Source organism: Halichoerus grypus, chromosome 2, assembly GCF_964656455.1.
Source record: "Halichoerus grypus chromosome 2, mHalGry1.hap1.1, whole genome shotgun sequence".
In the NCBI taxonomy this organism is placed as follows: Eukaryota; Metazoa; Chordata; class Mammalia; order Carnivora; family Phocidae; genus Halichoerus; species Halichoerus grypus.
Genome location: NC_135713.1, coordinates 105,221,018 through 105,240,874, shown reverse-complemented (window position 1 = coordinate 105,240,874; position 19,857 = coordinate 105,221,018). Strand labels below are relative to the sequence as shown.

General features: G+C 39.3%; 1 long non-coding RNA gene across 3 annotated transcripts in view; it reads left to right on the top strand.

Moving 5' to 3' along the window:
* Nucleotides 1-19,857, top strand: part of LOC118522119 (uncharacterized) — a 262,228-nt gene that overhangs the window by 201,156 nt on the left and 41,215 nt on the right. The window contains exon 5 of one of the 3 annotated variants that reach the window (XR_013445356.1): nucleotides 9,013-9,101. The exons of the other annotated variants lie outside the window; for them this stretch is intronic. This is a non-coding gene — a long non-coding RNA (uncharacterized LOC118522119). Of the gene's footprint in view, nucleotides 1-9,012; nucleotides 9,102-19,857 lie in introns of those variants that run through there. 3 annotated transcript variants of the gene reach the window in all.

Here is a 19,857-nt window from a genome sequence, read left to right as displayed (position 1 = left end):
TTTTATTTCATGTATTTTGGGATACTCTTGTTAGGCACATGAGTGTTTATATTATTATATTTTGCTAATGAAATAACACTTTATCACTATGAAATGACCATTTTTGTCTTCAGTAATATTTTTTGTATTAAAGGTTATTTTGTATTATATTGATATAACCATCCAGCTTTTCCAGCCATCCAACCATTCATGTGGTATATTTCTTTCTGTCCTTTGACTTTCAGTGTCTTTGACATAATCCAAAATGCTTTCATGATAAAAATACTTAAACTAGGAATAGAAGGTAAATTCCTCAACCTGATAAAGGACACCTACAGAAACAAAAACAAAAACCAAGAAAAACACAGCTAATACCATTCCTAATAATAAAAGACAAAATGCTTTCCTTTAAGATTGGGAATAAGACAAAGATGCCTGCATTAACCACTTATATTCAATATTGTGCTAGAGGGATTATCCCCAGGGCATTAGGTAAAGGAGGGAAAAGATTAAAGGCATGCAGATGGGAGAGCAAGAAGCAAACTTTTGCTTCTTGTATATAGAAAACCCTAAAGTATAATGCACTAAAAAAATGTTAGAACTAAGAAGTCCAGGGGCGCCTGGGTGGCTCAGTCGTTAAGCGTCTGCCTTCGGCTCAGGTCATGATCCCAGGGTCCTGGGATCGAGTCCCACATCGGGCTCCCTGCTCGGCAGGAAGCCTGCTTCTCCCTCTCCCACTCTCCCTGCTTGTGTTCCCTCTCTCGCTGTTTCTCTCTGTGTTAAAAAATAAATAAAATCTTTAAAAAAAAAAAAAAAGAACTAAGAAGTCCAACAAGTTTACAGGATATATCAAAATGCACAGTCTACAGTATTTCTATACAGTGATAAGAACATTACAAAATTCCAAAAATAAAATTAAGAAAAACAATTCCATGTACAATAACATAAAAAAATAGGAATGGGGCGCCTAGGTGGCACAGTCAGTTAAGTGTCTGACTCTTGGTTTTGGCTCAGGTCATGATCTCAGGGGGATGAGATTGAGCTCTGCATCAGACTCTATGCTCAGCTCAGGATCTTCTTGAGATTCTCTATCCCTCTCCCTCTGCCCCTCCTGCTGTGCTCTCTTTCTTTTTTTCTCTCTCTCAAATAGATGTTTTTTTAAAAATGAAATAGGAATACATTTAACAAAGGAAGTGCAAAATCTATACTCTTAAAAACTATTAAAAAATACTGGAAGAGGGCGCCTGGGTGGCTCAGTTGGTTAAGCAACTGCCTTCGGCTCAGGTCATGATCCCGGAGTCCCGGGATTGAGTCCCGCATCGGGCTGCCCGCTCAGCGGGGAGTCTGCTTCTCCCTCTCCTGCTCATCCCTCTTGTGCTCTCTCTCTCTCTCTCTCTCAAAATAAATAAATAAAATCTTAAAAAAAAAAAATACTCGGTGGCGCCTGGGTGGCTCAGTCGTTAAGCGTCTGCCTTCGGCTCAGGTCATGATCCCAGAGTCCTGGGATCGAGCCCCGCATCGGGCTCCCTGCTCTGTGGGAAGCCTGCTTTCTCCCTCTCCCACTCCCCCCGCTTGTGTTCTCTCTCTCGCTGTGTATCTCTCTCTGTCAAATAAATAAACAAAATCTTTAAAAAAAAAAAAAATATTGGAAGAAATATCAGAAGATAAAAATAACTGGGGAAACATAATGATGGATGAGAAACAATACTAGTAGGATGGAAATAATCCCCAAATTGAATTATAGGTTTAATGTAATGCCTATCAGAATCCCATCTGACTTCTTTGTGGATATTAGCCAGTTGATTAAAAAATTCACGTTGAATTACCAGGGACCCAAAATTGCCAAAATAATCTTGACAAAGCAGAACAAAGTCAGAGCATTCAAATTCCAGATTTCAAAGTTGACTGTAAGGTAACAGCAATGAAGACATTGTAGTATTGACAAAGGATACACAACAATGGATTAGAATTGAGAGTCTGGAAATCAACGTATATCTGTGTCAACTATTTTTTGACAAGGGTACTGAACCATTTAATCAATAAAGAAAAGTATTTTCAACTTCGTATGATGACATAGGGTACCTAGTAGCATCATGGGATCAATATGTAATATCTAAGAATATCATATCACTGTGATGTACATCTGAAACCAATAGACATTGTATGTCTCTGAAACTAGTAGACATTGTCTGTCTTTTTTTCCATGGAAAAACAAGTGCTGAGACAAATGGATATCCACATGGAAAAAAAAAAAAGTCCCTTGGGCTACACAATATACAAAAAGTAACTCAAAATGAATCAAAGGCCTAAATATAATAGTTAAAACTATATAACACTTGGAAGAAAACTTAGGGGTAATTTTCATGATTTTTGGATTTGGCAATAGATTCTTAGATATGACCCCAAAAAATAGAAATAAAAGAAAAAATAGATAAATTAGACCTCATCAAAATTAAAAACTTATCTGCTTAAAAAGGTATCAGAGGGGGTCCAAGATGGTGACATAGGAAGACCCTGAACTCACCTCCTCCATGGACACACTAAATCTACACCTTTATATAAAGTGATTCCTCCTGAAAAAAACCCTGAGGATTCACTCAACAGCTTCTGCACAACAAAAGATAGAGGGAACACATAGACAATGGCAAGAGAGATAGAGATGTGGTAAAGATGGAAACCTCACCTCCCTATGTTGTGAGCTACAGTTGGGGTGGGGAAGCAGGATTGATAGCCTGGAAGCGGATTCACCTGCCTTGGACCACAGAAAGAAAGCCATGGTTTAAAACAGTAACTAGAATATAAAGGATCTATCCCTAGAGTTCTGCCAAATGGTAACCAAGCTTCAGAACACTCTCAGGGGTCAGAGGGGTGGGCAGGTGAGTGCCATTGTTTATATTCCCTTTCTAGGTTGATTGCACAGATGGTATCAAGCTGCTGCCTCAGTGAGCCCCAGACCCTGAGCCTATATCAGCCACAGCTGTCCCTCCAAGGAGGATCTGCAAAGTGCCCCATCATGGCACATTGTGGGGTATCCCCAGATAGTGCCCACTATAGCTCCACTTGTCCTACCAAGGTGACTCCGGTGCAGAGCATCCCAGACCACATCAGGCCTGCACCAACTTCAGCTTCAGTTGTCCTGCTGGAGTTCTCATGCATGGAGTCCCCCCATGTCTCCCAGTGTATGTACACTTCAGCTTTAGCTATCCTGCCAGGTTACCTCCTGGTCTATGCCTGCCTCGGCTCCAGCCATCATGGCAGGCCAGCCCCTGCATAGAGCACCCTGGGACCCTGTGGCTTGCACCTGTTTTGACTCCAGCTATACTGCCAGCCCCAGCCAACCCCCCCACCAGCCTGGAATGCCCCAAGAATCCCCAGCCCATGCCCACTTTGACTCTAGCCAGCCCATTAGGGTGGGCCCAGTGCAGATTGCCCCGGACCTGCACTCTGTGCCTGCTACAGATCCAGCCAGGTACCCAAAGCTGACACGCACACAGTCTGCACAGGAGACCTTCCTTCACAAGGCCATTCCTTCAGCTGTCAAAGTATCTGTTCCATCTAACTCATAGAAACAAATACAGAAAGTCAAATAAGAATATGTCTGAAACAGAAGAACAAGAGAAAACTCAGAAAAAGAACCAAATGAAACAGATAAGCAATATGCCTGATAAAGTATTGAAAGTAATGGCCATAAAGATACTCACTTTATGAAGTGACGGGTGGATGAACTCAGTGAGAACTTCAATTAACAGAAAATAATAAAAGAACCAATCAGAGTTGAAGAATACAATAGGGTGGATGAGAAGAGAAGGGTGGATGAACTCAGAACTTCAATTAACAGAAAATAATAAAAGAACCAATCAGAGTTGAAGAATACAATCACTGAAATGAAAAAAGACCAGAAGGAATCAATAGCAGATAAATGGATGCAGAAGAACAGATCAGTGATCTGGAAGACAGGATAATGGAAAGCACCCAAGCTGAAAGGAAAAAAAAAATTAAAATCATGAGGATATGTTAATGAATTCTGGGACAATATCAAGCATATTAACATTTCCATTTTAGGGTCCCAAAAGGAGAAGAGGGAGAGAAAACGGCAGAGAACCAATAGCTGAAAACTTCCCTGACCTGAACAAGAAAACAGACCTCCAAGTCCAAGAAGCAGAGTCCCAAACAAGATGAACTCAAGAAGATCCATACCAAGACACATAATTAAAATGCCAAACTTAAAGATAAAGAGAGAATATTAAAAGCAGCAAGAGAAAAACAGCTGATGTGGGGCTCTATGCAGGGCTCATTTTGCTTATGTACAAGTGAAACCCCATAAGGCTATTAGCTGATTTTTCAGCAGGAACTTTGCAGGCCAGAAGAGAGTAGCATGATATATTTCAAGTGCTAAAACGAAGAAAACCTTACAACAAAGGATACTCTACCAGCAAGATTATCATTCAGAATTGAAGGGAAGAGTTGCCCAGATAAACAAAAGTTCAAGGAGTTCATCACCAGTACATTGTCTTTAAAAGAAATTTGAAACGGACTTTTTTAAGTGGGAAAGAAAAGGTAGAAGTCAGAAAATTATGAAAGGAAAAAATTTCACTAATACAAGCAAACATATAGTAAAGGTAGAAGATCAATCACTTAAAAAGCCAAAAGACACTTACAAAGTTTAAAAGACAAAAGTAGTGACCAATTATATCTAAAAATTAAGGGATTTATAAAAGAAGATGTTTTATGTATATGATGTCATATTTTACAAGGAAGGGAGTAAAAATGTATTTCTTTTAGAATGTGTGTGACTAGAAGTAACCATCAACTTACTATAGACTACTATATGCTTAGGATGTTATATATGAACCTCATGATAACCACAGACTAAACACCTATAATAGCTACACAAAAAATGAAAGCAATCTAAGAGTGACATTAAAGAAAGTCATTAATTACAGGGAATGGAATAAGAGAAGAAAGGAACAGAGAAGAAGTACAAAAACAATCAGAAAACAATGAAATGGCAATTAGTACATACTATCAAAGATTCCTTTAAATGTAAATGATCTAAGTGCTCCAATCAAAAGACATAGGATAGCTGAATGGATAAAAAACCTGAAGAGATTGGGGCCCCTGGGTGGTTCAGTCAGTTGAGCATCTTGATTTTGGCTCAGGTCATGATCTCAGGGTCCTGAGATGGAGCCTCATATCAGGCTCCCTGCTGAGCAGGAAGTCTACTTAAGATTCTCTCCCTCCCTCTCCCTTTGCCCTTCTCCCCAGTCACACACGCTCTCTCTCTCTGTAATAAATAAATCTTAAATAAATAAAAAAAAAGGCAACTGGTGAGAATCATCTTGATGCTGCCTACAAGAGACTTGATTCAGACCCGAAGTCACGTACAGACTGAAAGTAAAGAGAAGGAAACACACAAAGCCAGGGTAGCAATAATTTGTATTAAACAAAATGGACTTTAAAATAAAGACTGCAGGGCGCCTGGGTGACTCAGTTGGTTAAGCGACTGCCTTCGGCTCAGGTCGTGATCCTGGAGTCCCAGGATCAAGTCCCACTACGGGCTCCCTACTCGGCAGGGAGTCTGCTTCTCCCTCTGACCCTCCCCCCTCTCATGCTCTCTCTCTCTCATTCTCTCTCTCTCAAATAAATAAATAAATAATTAAAAATAATAATAAAGACTACAGTGAGACAAAGGCATTTCATAGTGATAAAGAGATGAAACAAGAAGATATAACTGTGAATATCTATGAACCCAAAATAGAAGCCCCTGAATACATAGACAAGTATTAAAACATAAAGAAATTGACAGTAATATAATAATAGTAAGGAATATTAACATATCAGTAGATAAATTGTTTAGACAGAAAATCAATAAAGAAATAGTGGCTTTGCATGACACGATAGACCAGACGGACATAATAGATACAGAACATTCCATCCCCAAACAGCAGAGTGCCCATTCTTTTCAAGTGCACATGGAACATTCTCTGGGATAGGTCATATGTTGGATCCCAGTAAATTGAAGAAGACTGGAATCATAAGAAGCATCTTTTCTGACCATAGTGGTATGAAAACAGAAATGAATTACAAGGAAAAAATTGGAAAAAAAAAACATGAACATGTACAGGCTAGACAACATACTAAATAACCAGTGGGTCAATGAAGAAATCAAAGAGGAAATAAAACACCTTGAGATAAATGAAAATAGAAGCACAGTGGTTTAAAATCATTGAGATGCAACAAAAGCAGTTCTAAGGGAAGTTTATAGCGATACACGTTTACCTCAAGAAAAGAGAAAAATCTCAATCTAACCTTGGACCTAAAAGAACTAGTAAAAGAGAAAAGCCCAAAGTTAGTACAAGAAAGGAAATAGCAAAGATCAGAGTGGAAATAAATGAAATAGAGACTTAAAACAATAGAAAAGAAAATGGAACCAGGAGCTAGTTGTTTGAAAAGATGTAATAAACTGTTAGCTAGACTCTTCAAGAAGAGAGGATTTAAATCAGAAATAAAAGAGAAGTAATAACCCACACCACAGAAATACAAGGCTTATAAGAGAGAAGTATGGAAAATAAGCCAATGAATCAGACAACCTAGAAGAAATGGATAAATTCATATGTAATCTTCCAAAACAGAATCAGGAAGAAATAGAAAAAATGAACAGACTGATGATTAGTAACAAAATTGAATCAATAATAAAAAAACTCCCAACAAGCAAAAGTCCAGAAGCAGATGGCTTCCCAGTTTCAAAGAGGAATTTGTTCAAACATTCAAAGAGTAATACCTATTTTTGTTAAACTATTCCAAAAAAGAGAATAATTGCAAATTATGTATCTGATAAAGTACTTACACTAGACTATATGGAGATACCATATTACTCAGTAATTAAAAAAAAAAAAGGCCAACAGTCTAAATAGGCATTTTACTAAAGAAAATATTTAAAGGGATGACATGAAAATGAAAAAATGTTTGACATCATGAACCATCAGGGAAATGTAAATAAAACCACAGTGAGATACTATTTCAAACCACTGGGGTGTCTAGAATGAAAAATCAGATAAAACATGTTGAAGACCTGGAGCAGTCACAACTCTTGTACACTGCTGGTGGGAATGTAAAGTGGTGCAACCATTCTAGAAAGCAGTCTGGGAGTTCCTCAAATTTAAACAATTACGTTCTGAGGATGCAACCGAGAGGAATATTAACCGAGAGGAATATATATAATAATATATATATACAGAGACTTGCACATGAATGCTTGTAGCAGTATTATTCATAAAGCCAAAAGGTGGCATTAACCCAAATGTACATCAACCAATAAATGGATACACATAATGTGTTATATCTGTACAATGAAAAAATACTCAACCATAATGGGATAAAGAGATACAACTGCTTTCTCCTAAGATAAACACAGATGAACCTTTAAAACATTATGCTAAGTGAAATAAGCCAGTCACAAAAAAACAGGTAGTATATCATTCCATTTATATGAAATATCTGGAAGAGGCAAATCTATAGAGATAGAAAGGAGATGAGTCATTGCTTGGGACTGGAGGATGGAGTAGGGAATAGGGGGTGATATCTAAAGAGTACAGCATTTCTTTGAGACATAATAGTGCTCTAAAATTGATTGTGACAATGATCACCTTTTTGTGAATCTATTCACAAAATGCCCATACAAATTGTACATTTTATATGGGTCAACTATATAGTATGTGAACTGTATCTCAATAACATGTTTAGGAAATTTTTCATGCATGGTTTTCTTAATTTTTTTGAATATATTTATACTAGCAACTTTAAAGCCTTTGCTCAATTCAATATGTGTATCCACACTTATCTGTTTATTTTCATGTTTCTCCTAATTTTGGTTAAAAAATGATTATTTTAGATAATAGAGCAACTCTGGATTCTTTTTTTTCTTCTGTTGTTGCTGTTCAGTGACTTGCTTGGACTGAACCTGTATAGTTTTTTTTTCCCCTCTCAGGGTGCACATCTGTTGATGTGTCTGCTCAAAACATTTTTTAGCTTTTTTTAAAATTATAAACCCAGCTTCTTAATGTTCATTGCTGTCTCATTATAACTCAGCCAACGATTCAATAGAGGTTGTCCTTAAACACCTCGAATAACGCTTCCACCCTCTGTATGTGAATCTCTCTGTGGATTGTAGAACATTCCAATTTCAGGCTTTGCTTTCCATTGGGTCCTCTTGAGTTTCCTCTGCATGTGTCCACGGCATCATATTCAGTCAGGGATACGTGGATGGTGAGCGCCCTGTCTGGTCTCTTCCATGCATGTGCACAGCCTTGCTCATGAGCACAGCTGTCCAGACTTCCAGGGATGTTTGGATGCTTACTAAGATTCTGTCTCTTCCATCCATTAGTTCTCCCCGGGGACTAGCTGGCTAGTCTGTCATTCCATTACCTCCCCCAGCCAGAGCTGCAACCTCAGGTCAGCTGAGCATGTGGCCTTCCCTGTCTGTTACTACGATTGCTACTGTTTATCATCATGTGTCTGAGTGTGTTTTTCTTTCTGCCCCAAACATAGTGACCCCCTTCTAGCAGTGAAGCTGCTGGTTCTCATGGCTTGCCCTGCCATTCTTAAACTGGCCTCGGGCAGGGTTATCAGAGAAGCTGCAAGCAAGAAGCCTATAGACTGGCACTGTTTTTGCCAAAGACTGAGCAGTTTTTCTTGAATAAGTGCTTCTCTGTTTGCTCTAAGGCTTGGGTTGGTTTCCAGAGTTTGGAAATGATTGGTTGTAACAATTTTGTCCAGGTTTATTTGGAGAAAGGATTTGCCAAGATCCTTTTTTGTGCTAGTTACATTTGGTTTCCATAATCTTGCAAAGAATGGCTATAGAAAAAGTTATTTACTGTGGATTTCCACTTCTAACAGCACAGAGAATATACAGAAGTTCGGAATCTCCTCCTTTTCTCCCTGCCCCACCAGTCTCTAGAAAATGTGGGAGGCTAACACACAGATAAGATATCCTGTACTGATATGTATTATTGATCTCTTCCACTCTTTTGTAAGGTCCATCGTCTTCAGCAGGGTTCTTTGGTGTATTTTGGAAGTGAAATCCTGAGGTATGATTCCCACTGGAGACATACTCTTTACAGACATAAGTAACAAATTTCAAAATTGGTCAGTGTATTTTAAGCATCAACTACTTATGAAAACATGCATGAAATATATGGAGCACATTGAATCTAGAGACACAGAAAAGGAGTTATGTCATGCAACAATAAAGAGTTTTTGTATCTGGATAGCTCTTCAGTGGCACTTGGAACATTCTGTCTCAGCTGCCTCTTAACTCTGTGTGTGTCGAAGGTTTACAGCTTCTTCTCATTGTGCCTTTATCTTCAGAAGTCTGCTTTCCCCTGGGTTCCCCTGTAACCCTACTAGCGTAGCTCTTTGAATATAAAAGGTGCTCAATAAATATCTCCTTATAAACTCCTGGGGAATATAAGAAACACAAATTTTGGATCTTCAGTATTTACCAATAGAGTTAATTTCTGTCACTTTCCCTGGTCTCCATCGGCTAGAATATTATTAGTGAATAATTAGGTACTGTTTAACAACACTTAGTAAATAGTATAACCTCAATTCTCAAAGAAGTACTCTTGTTCCCTAAATTTAGTTACTGTGGCAGTATGGCATAGATATTAAGATGTCCATTTTCCAGAAAAATTGAGCCCATCCAGTTTTTGTCAATCTCACATCAAGACAGTGACAGTTTTTTTTTTTTAAATCATGACAAAAGCTAAGCACACACACACACAAAAACTTGAAGAAGATAATGTTAATCCGATAACAAAGAGTCATACCTCCTGCTTTTTCTTTTTATTTCACAGTGTAATTTACAACTTAAGGACTCATTAATTGAATATGGAAGGCAAGTAACATTTTATATTTTATAGAAGATTTTGCAAAATACAAGCCACAGTTTTGAGAAACATTATGACTCATATAGGTTGAGCTGGCAAATTAAAAAAATCTATTTTGAGAGGCTATTCCTGCATTGGTACAAAATGATAAAATGTTAACAACACATTCTAGTAGCAGTGCCTTCTGTTACTTCTCTCAGAAAAATTATGGATGATTGTAATTTTTTGGAGGAGCTATATAACAAGGGTAACAATTATCTATATTATTTTTCAAGGCAACATAGATGGAAAATAAAGCCACATTTTTTTCCAGTTTTTAAGAAGAGATTTTAGATTGGAACCATGGAATTAGGTTGGCAAAAAAGATACTTTAAACTAATTTGGAAGGTTTATTTTCTTAGAAATCTTGTTTTGAAGTATAAGAGATTGTTCTGAGACTGTAGTGTCTGAAATTTATGATGTAGGAACTTTTACTAAGCTACTCCACTGCCCTGAGCCTTAATTTTCATGTAAACTGAGTGTTGGAACCAATGCCTCCTCTCTTGGAAGATAGGGGCTTCTGGGGTTTCCCAAGTAACCTGAATTTGGAGCTTTCTCCAAAATTGTCTCCTCGGATCACTGAGTTTACATGACCCTTCTATGACCAACTTCAGCTTCAGCTTCAACATCCACTACTCTCTTGGACTAACACTGGCAGTGAGCACTAAGTGAAATGATTTTTTTTTTTAAGATTTTATTTTATTTATTTGACAGAGAGAGAGAGACAGAGCACAAGCAGGGGGAGTGGCAGGCAGAGGGAGAAGCAAGCTCCCCGCTGAGCAGGGAGCCCGACATGGGGCTCGACCCCAGGACCCTGGGATCATGACCTGAGCTGAAGGCAGACGCTTAACCGACTGAGCCACCCAGGCGCCCCTAGTGAAATGATTTCTTAAAAAGGAGTTGTAGAAAAGGAAGAAAGTTTTCCTTGACTCTGTGAGGGCCCCTGGCTACATCTGAAAGGTAAACTGACAAAGACAGGTTAATAGGAGAAAAGCATACATGTTTTTTAATACTTCTTTTATGAGGCATGGGAGCTTTCTTAAGGATATGAAGACTCAGAACTGCTTAAACGTGACCTGAGTGTTTTATACTAGATTTGATGAAGAGTATAGAGTCATGGAGAAATATGATAGGGCCCTAAAGAGTATGAGGTAAGAGTAGTAAACTAGGGAAACTTCACAAGGCCTGTTGGCTCAGATTCTTCTCAGTGTCCCTTTATCTTCGGAGAAAAGTCTGCTTTCTTTTGGGTAGAGGAAGGGCACCCTTCACAGAAGGGTTGTATGACCTGGTTAGGATAGAGGGATGGGGGGAGGTCAGAGTGACTCATGCTTCTGCCATTTTCTCTAACTCTTTCAACTTAAAATATTCAGTATGCTAAGGTGCCGTGTTTTGGGGTAGCATGTTCTGAACCCCATCAGAGTATTTGACAAACTTCAAAGCCCTACTATTATTTCCTGGTACTGATTGTACCTTGTTTCCATAGTCTTGCAAAGTATGGGTATAAAAGAAACTTTTACTTTGAATCTCAACTTTCAGCAGCACAGAGAACAGATAGAATCTTGGGGATTTCATCCTTTCCTATTCCCCTATCCATCAGTACCTAGAAATAGAAGGAAGGCATTATAGTGACAAGGTATCCTTTCCCTATGTATTAGCTCCTCCTCTACCCCATCCATATACACATCCTTAACAAGAAGGAGATATGGCTTTGCCTTTTTATAACAATTTCTACTCTATGTAGCAAGATACCTTAAATCTATGTTCAGAATCAATGAGCAGAACATAAATGAATTCACCTAAATATTTTGCTTAATTTTATTCAGTTAGATCTTAAATTCAGTTATTCATCTTATTACCTAATTTTTCTAAAGTTGTCAAATCACACGAGTTTTCTTTTACACAATAACAAAGTAGCTCCGAAGTTAATGGCTTTAAAAGTGCAACAATTTTTTTTTTTAAAACTAAATTGGATTTTATTTTATTTTTATTTTTTTATTGTTATGTTAATCACCATACATTACATCATTAGTTTTTGATGTAGTGTTCCATAATTCATTGTGCATAACACCCAGTGCTCCGTGCAGAACGTGCCCTCCTTAATACCCATCACCAGGCCAACCCATCCTCCCACCTCCCTCCCCTCTAGAACCCTCAGTTTGTTTTTCAGAGTCCATCGTCTCTCATGGTTCGTCTCCTCCTCCGATTTCCCCCCCTTCATTCTTCCCCTCCTGCTATCTTCTTTTTTTTTTTCCCTAACATATATTGCATTATTTGCTTCAGAGGTACAGATCTGTGATTCAACAGTCCTGCACAATTCACAGCCCTCACCATAGCACATACCCTCCCCAGTGTCCATCACCCAGCCACCCCACACCTCCCAACCCACCCCCCATCCAGCAACCCTCAGTTTGTTTCCTGAGATTAAGAATTCCTCATATCAGTGAGGTCATATGATACATGTCTTTCTCTGTTTGACTTATTTCGCTCAGCATAACACCCTCCAGTTCCATCCATGTCGTTGCAAATGGCAAGATCTCATTCCTTTTGATGGCTGTATAATATTCCATTGTGTATATATACCACATCTTCTTTATCCATTCATCTGTTGATGGACATCTTGGCTCTTTCCACAGTTTGGCTATTGTGGACATTGGTGCTATAAACTTCGGGGTCCACGTACCCCTTTGAATCCCTACATTTGTATCTTTGGGGTAAATACCCAATAGTGCAATTACTGGATCGTATGGTAGCTCTATTTTCAACTTTGTGAGGAACCTCCATACTGTTTTCCAGAGTGGTTGCACCAGCTTGCATTCCCACCAGCAGTGTAGGAGGGTTCCCCTTTCTCCGCATCCCCGCCAACATCTGTCATTTCCTGACTTGTTAATTTTAGCCATTCTGACTGGTGTGAGGTGGTATCTCACTGAGGTTTTGATTTGGATTTCCCTGATGCCAAGCGATGTTGAGCACTTTTTCATGTGTCTGTTGGCCATTTGGATGTCTTCTTTGGAAAAATGTCTGTTCATGTCTTCCGCCCATTTCTTGATTGGATTCTTTGTTCTTTGGGTGTTGAGTTTGATGAGTTCTTTATAGATTTTGGATACTAGCCCTTTATCTGATATGTCATTTGCAAAAATCTTCTCCCATTCTGTCGGTTGTCTTTTGGTTTTGTTGACTGTTTCCTTTGCTGTGCAAAAGCTTTTTATCTTGATGAAGTCCCAATAGTTCATTTTTCCCTTGCTTCCCTTGCCTTTGGCGATGTTTCTAGGAAGAAGTTGCTGCGGTTGAGGTCGAAGAGGCTGCTGCCTGTGTTCTCCTTTAGGATTTGGATGGACTCCTGGGTCACATTGAGGTCTTTCATCCATTTTGAGTCTATTTTTGTGTGTGGTGTAAGGAAGTGGTCCAGTTTCATTCTTCTGCATGTGGCTGTCCAATTTTCCCAACACCATTTGTTGAAGAGACTGTCTTTTTTCCATTGGACATTCTTTCCTGCTTTGTCGAAGATGAGGTGACCATAGAGTTGAGGGTCCATTTCTGGGCTCTCTATTCTGTTCCATTGATCTATGTGTCTGTTTTTGTGCCAGTACCATACTGTCTTGATGATGACAGCTCTGTAATAGAGCTTGAAGTCTGGCATTGTGATGCCGCCAGCTTTGCTTTTCTTTTTCAACATTCCTCTGGCTATTCAGGGTCTTTTCTGGTTCCATACAAATTTTAGGATTATTTGTTCCATTTCTTTGAAAGAAGTGGATGGTATTTTGATGGGGATTGCATTGAATGTGTAGATTACTCTAGGTAGCATTGACATTTTCACAATATTTGTTCTTCCAATCCATGAGCATGGAACGTTTTTTCCATTTCTTTATGTCTTCCTCAATTTCTTTCATGAGTATTTTATCATTTTCTGAGTACAGATTCTTTGCCTCTTTGATTAGATTTATTCCTAGGTATCTTATGGTTTTGGGTGCAATTGTAAGTGGGATCGACTCCTTAATTTCTCTTTCTTCTGTCTTGTTGTTGGTGTATAGGAATGCCACTGATTTGTGTGCATTGATTTTATATCCTGCCACTTTATTGAATTCCTGAATGAGTTCTAGCAGTTTTGGGGTGGAGTCTTTTGGGTTTTCCACATAAAGTATCATATCATCTGCAAGGAGTGAGAGTTTGACTTCTTCTTTGCCAATTTGGATGCCTTTTATTTCTTTTTGTTGTCTGATTGCTGTGGCTAGGACTTCTAATACTATGTTGAATAGCAGTGGTGATAGTGGACATCCCTGCCGTGTTCCTGACCTTAGGGGGAAAGCTCTCAGGTTTTCCCCATTGAGAATGATATTCGCTGTGGGTTTTTCATAGATGGCTTTTATGATACTGAGGTATGTACCCTCTATCCCTCTACTCTGAAGAGTTTTGATCAAGAAAGGATGCTGTACTTTGTCAAATGCTTTTCTGCATCTGTTGAGAGGTTCATATGATTCTTGTCCTTTCTTTTGTTAATGTATTGTATCACATTGATTGATTTGTGGATGTTGAACCAACCTTGCAGCCCAGGGATAAATCCCACTTGGTCGTGGTGAATAATCCTTTTAATGTACTGTTGGATCCCATTGGCTAGTATTTTGGTGAGAATTTTTGCATCCATGTTCATCAAGGATATTGGTCTGTAATTCTCCTTTTTGATAGGCTCTTTGTCTGGTTTTGGTATCAAGGTAATGGTGGCCTCATGAAACGAGTTTGGAAGTTTCCTTCCATTTCTATTTTTTGGAAGGGTTTCAGAAGAATAGATATTAATTCTTCTTTAAATGTTTGGTAGAATTCCCCTGGGAAGCCATCTGGGCCTGGGCTTTTGTTGGGAGATTTTTGATGACTGCTTCAATTTCCTTAGTGGTTATATGTCTGTTCAGGTTTTCTATTTCTTCCTGGTTCAGTTTTGGTAGTTGATACATCTCTAGGAATGCATCCCTTTCTTCCAGGTTATCTAATTTGCTGGCATAGAGTTGCTCATAATATGTTCTTATAATTGTTTGTATTTCTTTGGTGTTGGTTGTGATCTCCCCTCTTTCATTCATGATTTTGTTGATTTGGGTCATTTCTCTTTCTTTTTGATAAGTCTGGCCAGGGGTTTATCAATCTTGTTAATTCTTTCAAAGAACCAGCTCCTGGTTTCGTTGATCTGTTCTACTATTCTTTTGGTTTCTATGTCATTGATTTCTGCTCTGATCTTTATTATTTCTCTTCTCCTGCTGGGTTTAGGCTTTATTTGCTGTTCTTTCTCCAGCTCCTTTAGGTGTAGGGTTAGGTTGTGTACTTGAGACCTTTCTTGTTTCTTGAGAAAGGCTTGTATTGCTCTATATTTTCCTCTTAGGACTGCTTTTGCTGCATTCCAAAGATTTTGGACAGTTGTGTTTTCATTTTCATTTGTTTCCATGAATTTTTTAAATTCTTCTTTAATTTCCTGGTTGACCTATTCATTCTTTAGTAGGATGCTCTTTAGCCTCCATGTATTTGAGTTCTTTCTGACTTTCCTCTTGTGATTGAGTTCTAGTTTCAAAGCATTGTGGTCTGAAAATAGGCAGGGAATGATCCCAATCTTTTGGTACCGGTTGAGACCTGATTTATGACCTAGGATGTGATCGATTCTGGAGAATGTTCCATGGGCACTAGAGAGGAATGTGTATTCCATTGCTTTGGGATGGAATGTTCTGAATATGTCTGTGAAGTCCATTAGGTCCAGTGTGTCATTTAAAGTCTATTTCCTTGTTGATATTTTGCTTAGATCTGTCCATTTCAGTGAGGGGGGTGTTAAAGTCCCCCACTTTATTGTATTGTTGTCAATGTGTTTCTTTGCTTTTGTTGTTAATTGGCTTATATAATTGGCTGTTCCCACGTTATGGGCATAGATATTTACAATTGTTAGATCTTCTTGTTGGATAGACCCTTTAAGTATGATATAGTTCCTTCCTCATCTCTTATTACAGTCCTTGGTTTAAAATCTAATTTGTCTGATATAAGGATTGCCACCCCAGCTTTCTTTTGGTGTCCATTAGCATGGTAAATGGTTTTCCACCCCCTCACTTTCAATCTGGGGGTGTCTTTGGGTCTAAAATGAGTCTCTTGCAGACAGCATATCGATGGGTCTTGTTTTTTAATCCAATCTGATTGCCTGTGTCTTTTGATTGGGGCATTTAGCCCATTTACATTCAGGGTAACTATTGAAAGATAGGAATTTAGTGCCATTGTATTGCCTGTAAGGTGACTGTTACTGTATATTGTCTGTGTTCCTTTCTGGTCTATGTTGCTTTTAGGCTCTCTCTTTGGTTAGAGGACCCCTTTCAATATTTCTTGTAGGGCTGGTTTTGTGTTTGCAAATTCCTTTAGTTTTTGTTTGTCCTGGAAGCTTTTTATCTGTCCTTCTATTTTCAATGACAGCCTAGCTGGATATAGTATTCTTGGCTGCATATTTTTCTCGTTTAGTGCTCTGAATATATCCTGCCAGTCCTTTCTGGCCTGCCAGGTCTCTGTGGATAGGTCTGTTGCCAATCTAATGTTTCTACCATAGTAGGTTACATATCTCTTGTCCCAAGCTGCTTTCAGGATTTTCTCTTTGTCTCTGAGACTTGTAAGTTTTACTATTAGATGTTGGGGTGTTGACCTATTTTTATTGATTTTGAAAGGGGTTCTCTGTGCTTCCTGTATTTTGATGCCTGTTTCCTTCCCCAAATTAGGGAAGTTCTCTGCTATAATTTGCTCCAATATACCTTCTGCCCCTGTCTGTCTTTCTTCTTCTTCTGGGATCCCAATTATTCTAATGTTGTTTCGTCTTATGGTATCGCTTATCTCTCGAATTCTGCCCTCGTGATCCAGTAGTTGTTTATCTCTCTTTTTCTCAGCTTCTTTATTTTCCATCATTTGGTCTTGTATATCACTGATTCTCTCTTCTGCCTCATTTATCCTGGCAGTTAGAGCCTCCATTTTTGATTGCACCTCATTAAATGCCTTTTTGATTTCGACTTGTTTAGATTTTAGTTCTTTTATTTCTCCAGAAAGGGTTTCTCTAATAACTTCCATGCTTTTTTCAAGCCCAGCTAGTATCTTTAAAGTGATGATTCTGAACTCTAGATCTGACATCGTACTAATGTCCGTATTGAGTAGGTCCCTGGCAGTGGGTACTACCTCTTGTTCTTTTTGTTGAGGTGATTTTTTCCGTCTTGTCATTTTGTCCAGAGGAGAACAGATTAATGAGGGAATAAAATGATAACAGGGTAACAACGTCCCCAGAAAATATACTCTAAACAAATCAGAAAAGACCTGAAGCAGGGGGAAAAGAAAGGGAAAGAAAGAAAAAAGAAAAAGAAAAAGATAAACAGAAACAAAAACAGAACAAAACAAAAAAACCCAGAATATGATCAAATATGATCAGGCTGGTGCATAGATCAGTGCCACACACTAGATTTTGGGTGTATTTTGGTCTGTTAGAAGAAAGTGCCTCCCAAAATTTTAAAGAAAGAAAAACTTATATATGTACAAAAATAAGGGTTGATATGATGAAGGGATGACTGTAAAGATGAAAATTATAAAAAGTTTTATAAATGGAATTGATAAGAAGTTGTTTGAAAAAAGAAAGAAGAGGATTTAAAAAAAAAAAGGGAGAGAATGTGATCAGGCAGGAGAGTAGAACAAAACCATACACTAGAGATTTAGGGTATATTTTGATCTGTGAGAAGAAACTATCTCAAAATTTTAAATAGAGGACAACTTATATATATATGCCAAAAATAAGGGTAACTACTATGAAGGGATAGAATATGACTCTAAGAATGAAAAATAAAAATGTTTTTTAAAAAAGGGATTGATAAGATGTTGGTTGAAAAAGGGAAAAAGAAAAATTCAAAAAAGAAAAAAAGTTAAAAAAAATATTAACTTTGAAAGACTAAAGAATTATGGTAAAAAAGCCATGGATTCTATGTGCAGTATTTCCCTAGTGCTGGAGTTCTGCGGTTCTCATTGATCGGTGAACTTGGTCTTGGCTGGCTGTTCTCGCTGATCTTCTGGGGGAGGGGCCTGTTGCCGTGGTTCCCAAATGTCTTTGCCAGAGGCCGAATTGCCCTGCCCTTGCCGGTTCGGGCTAAGTAATCTACTTGGGTGCTGCTCTCAGGAGATTTTGTTCCCTGCAAGCTTTCCGTACAGCTTTGGAGGCCGAGAGTGAAAATGGCAGCCTCCCAATCTCTGCCCCGGAGGAGCAGAGAACTCGGGGCCCCGCTCCTCAGTGTGCCCCCAGAGAAAAGCCGTCAGTCACTCCCATCTCCCTGGTCTCCGGCCTCACTCTGTGCTCACCCGACCGAGCGTTTCTATGTCTGGCACCCAACCCCGTGTGGAGTCTCCAAACCCCACAGATCCCTGCGGTGCGCTCCCGTGCCGCTCCTCCCGGGGGAAGAAGGGGAGTCTCCCCGGATCTCCCGCTTGTTGGGTCCCTGCTGGAGGAGCAGTGGCCCGACTGTGCCGCGGATCACGGTTTATGGCAACCCCGAGCTGAGAGCCCGCGCCTCGGCTCTGTCTCTGCAGCCAGCTTCCCTGCTCCGATACCTGGGAGCTCTGCCACACTCAGGCACCCCCGGTCTTTCTGTGACCCCCAGGGTCCTGAGACCACACTGTCCTGCGAGGGTTCCACCCCCCGCTTAGCCACTGGAGCGACGTCCCTCAGAGAAGCCGATTTCTAAACGTTCCGATTTTGTGCTCCGTGGCTCTGTCACTTGCCAGAAGCAGCTGACAGAGGCCCGTCCCCCACCGTCTATCCTCCCGAATATCGCCTCGGATTCACTTCTCCGCACGTCCTACCTTCCAGCAAGTGGTCGCTTTTCTGTTCAGAGAGTTGTTGCTATTCTTTTCTTCGATCTCCTGTTGAGTTTGTAGGTGTTCAGAATGGTTTGATCCCTATCCAGCTGAATTCCTGAGACCAGATGAAATCCAGGTCTCCTACTCCTCCACCATCTTGCTCCACCCCCAAAAGTGCAATGATTTAATTTTGTTCCCAAGTGAGGATTGACTAGATGGATCTGTTGACCTGGGCAGTGTCAGCTTGTCTTGGCTGGGATTTCTTGTGTATCTGCATTTTTTGGGCCAGTTGCTCTTGGATGGCTTCAGTCACGTTTCTGATGGTTGGCTGTTTCCCAGTCCAGACCGACCCAAGTAATAGATGCTAATGTATCTGGTCACTGAGGAGACTAGCCCAGCTTTTCCAAAGATCAGCTGCTCGGAGTTTCAAGAGGTCATATAGAGGTGTGCAGGCCTTTTAAGGCTTAGGCTCAGGACTGACATGGTACAGTTGGTCACTAGGTAGTTTTCCAACTATCTCAGGCAAGTCACAATGCAGCTCAAGAGCTAGGGGTCGAAAAATTAACCTCTTGATGAAAGGATTTGCAAAATCACATCGGAAGAGGTATGGATACAAGTTTGGAAGTAATCGCATCCATATTTTGCAAATTATCACAAATGATGGTGATGCTCCAATAGCAGGAGAATAAGAATTTTCCCATGTCTTAAATAAAGGTGAGAAAAATCTGTCATTACCATTGATTTCCCCCCGCTTCTCAGCACATTTTAATTTTTTTTTTTTTTTTTTTACTGGCCAGATCCTCCCAAGTAAATAACCATTATAAACTTTGCCTCCTAATTTTCATAATACTGCTAAACTTTTCATTCTTCAACAAGTGGAAATGTTGCAGATTTGGAGAAGGCAAGCTTTATATACTTTGGAAGAAATTTATTCCCAGGGATAATCTCAGTTAATGATTGCAAAATCAATCATTTCGGGACATTACTTCCAAAGATCACATTTATATCCATTAATAATATATCTACATCAGTGCTTCTTAATAAGAGAGTTGAATTTTTTTCCTTGCGTGAAATTTCTTCATTGTACCGGAGGTGTGAAACTAACATACCAACTTGATTTCAG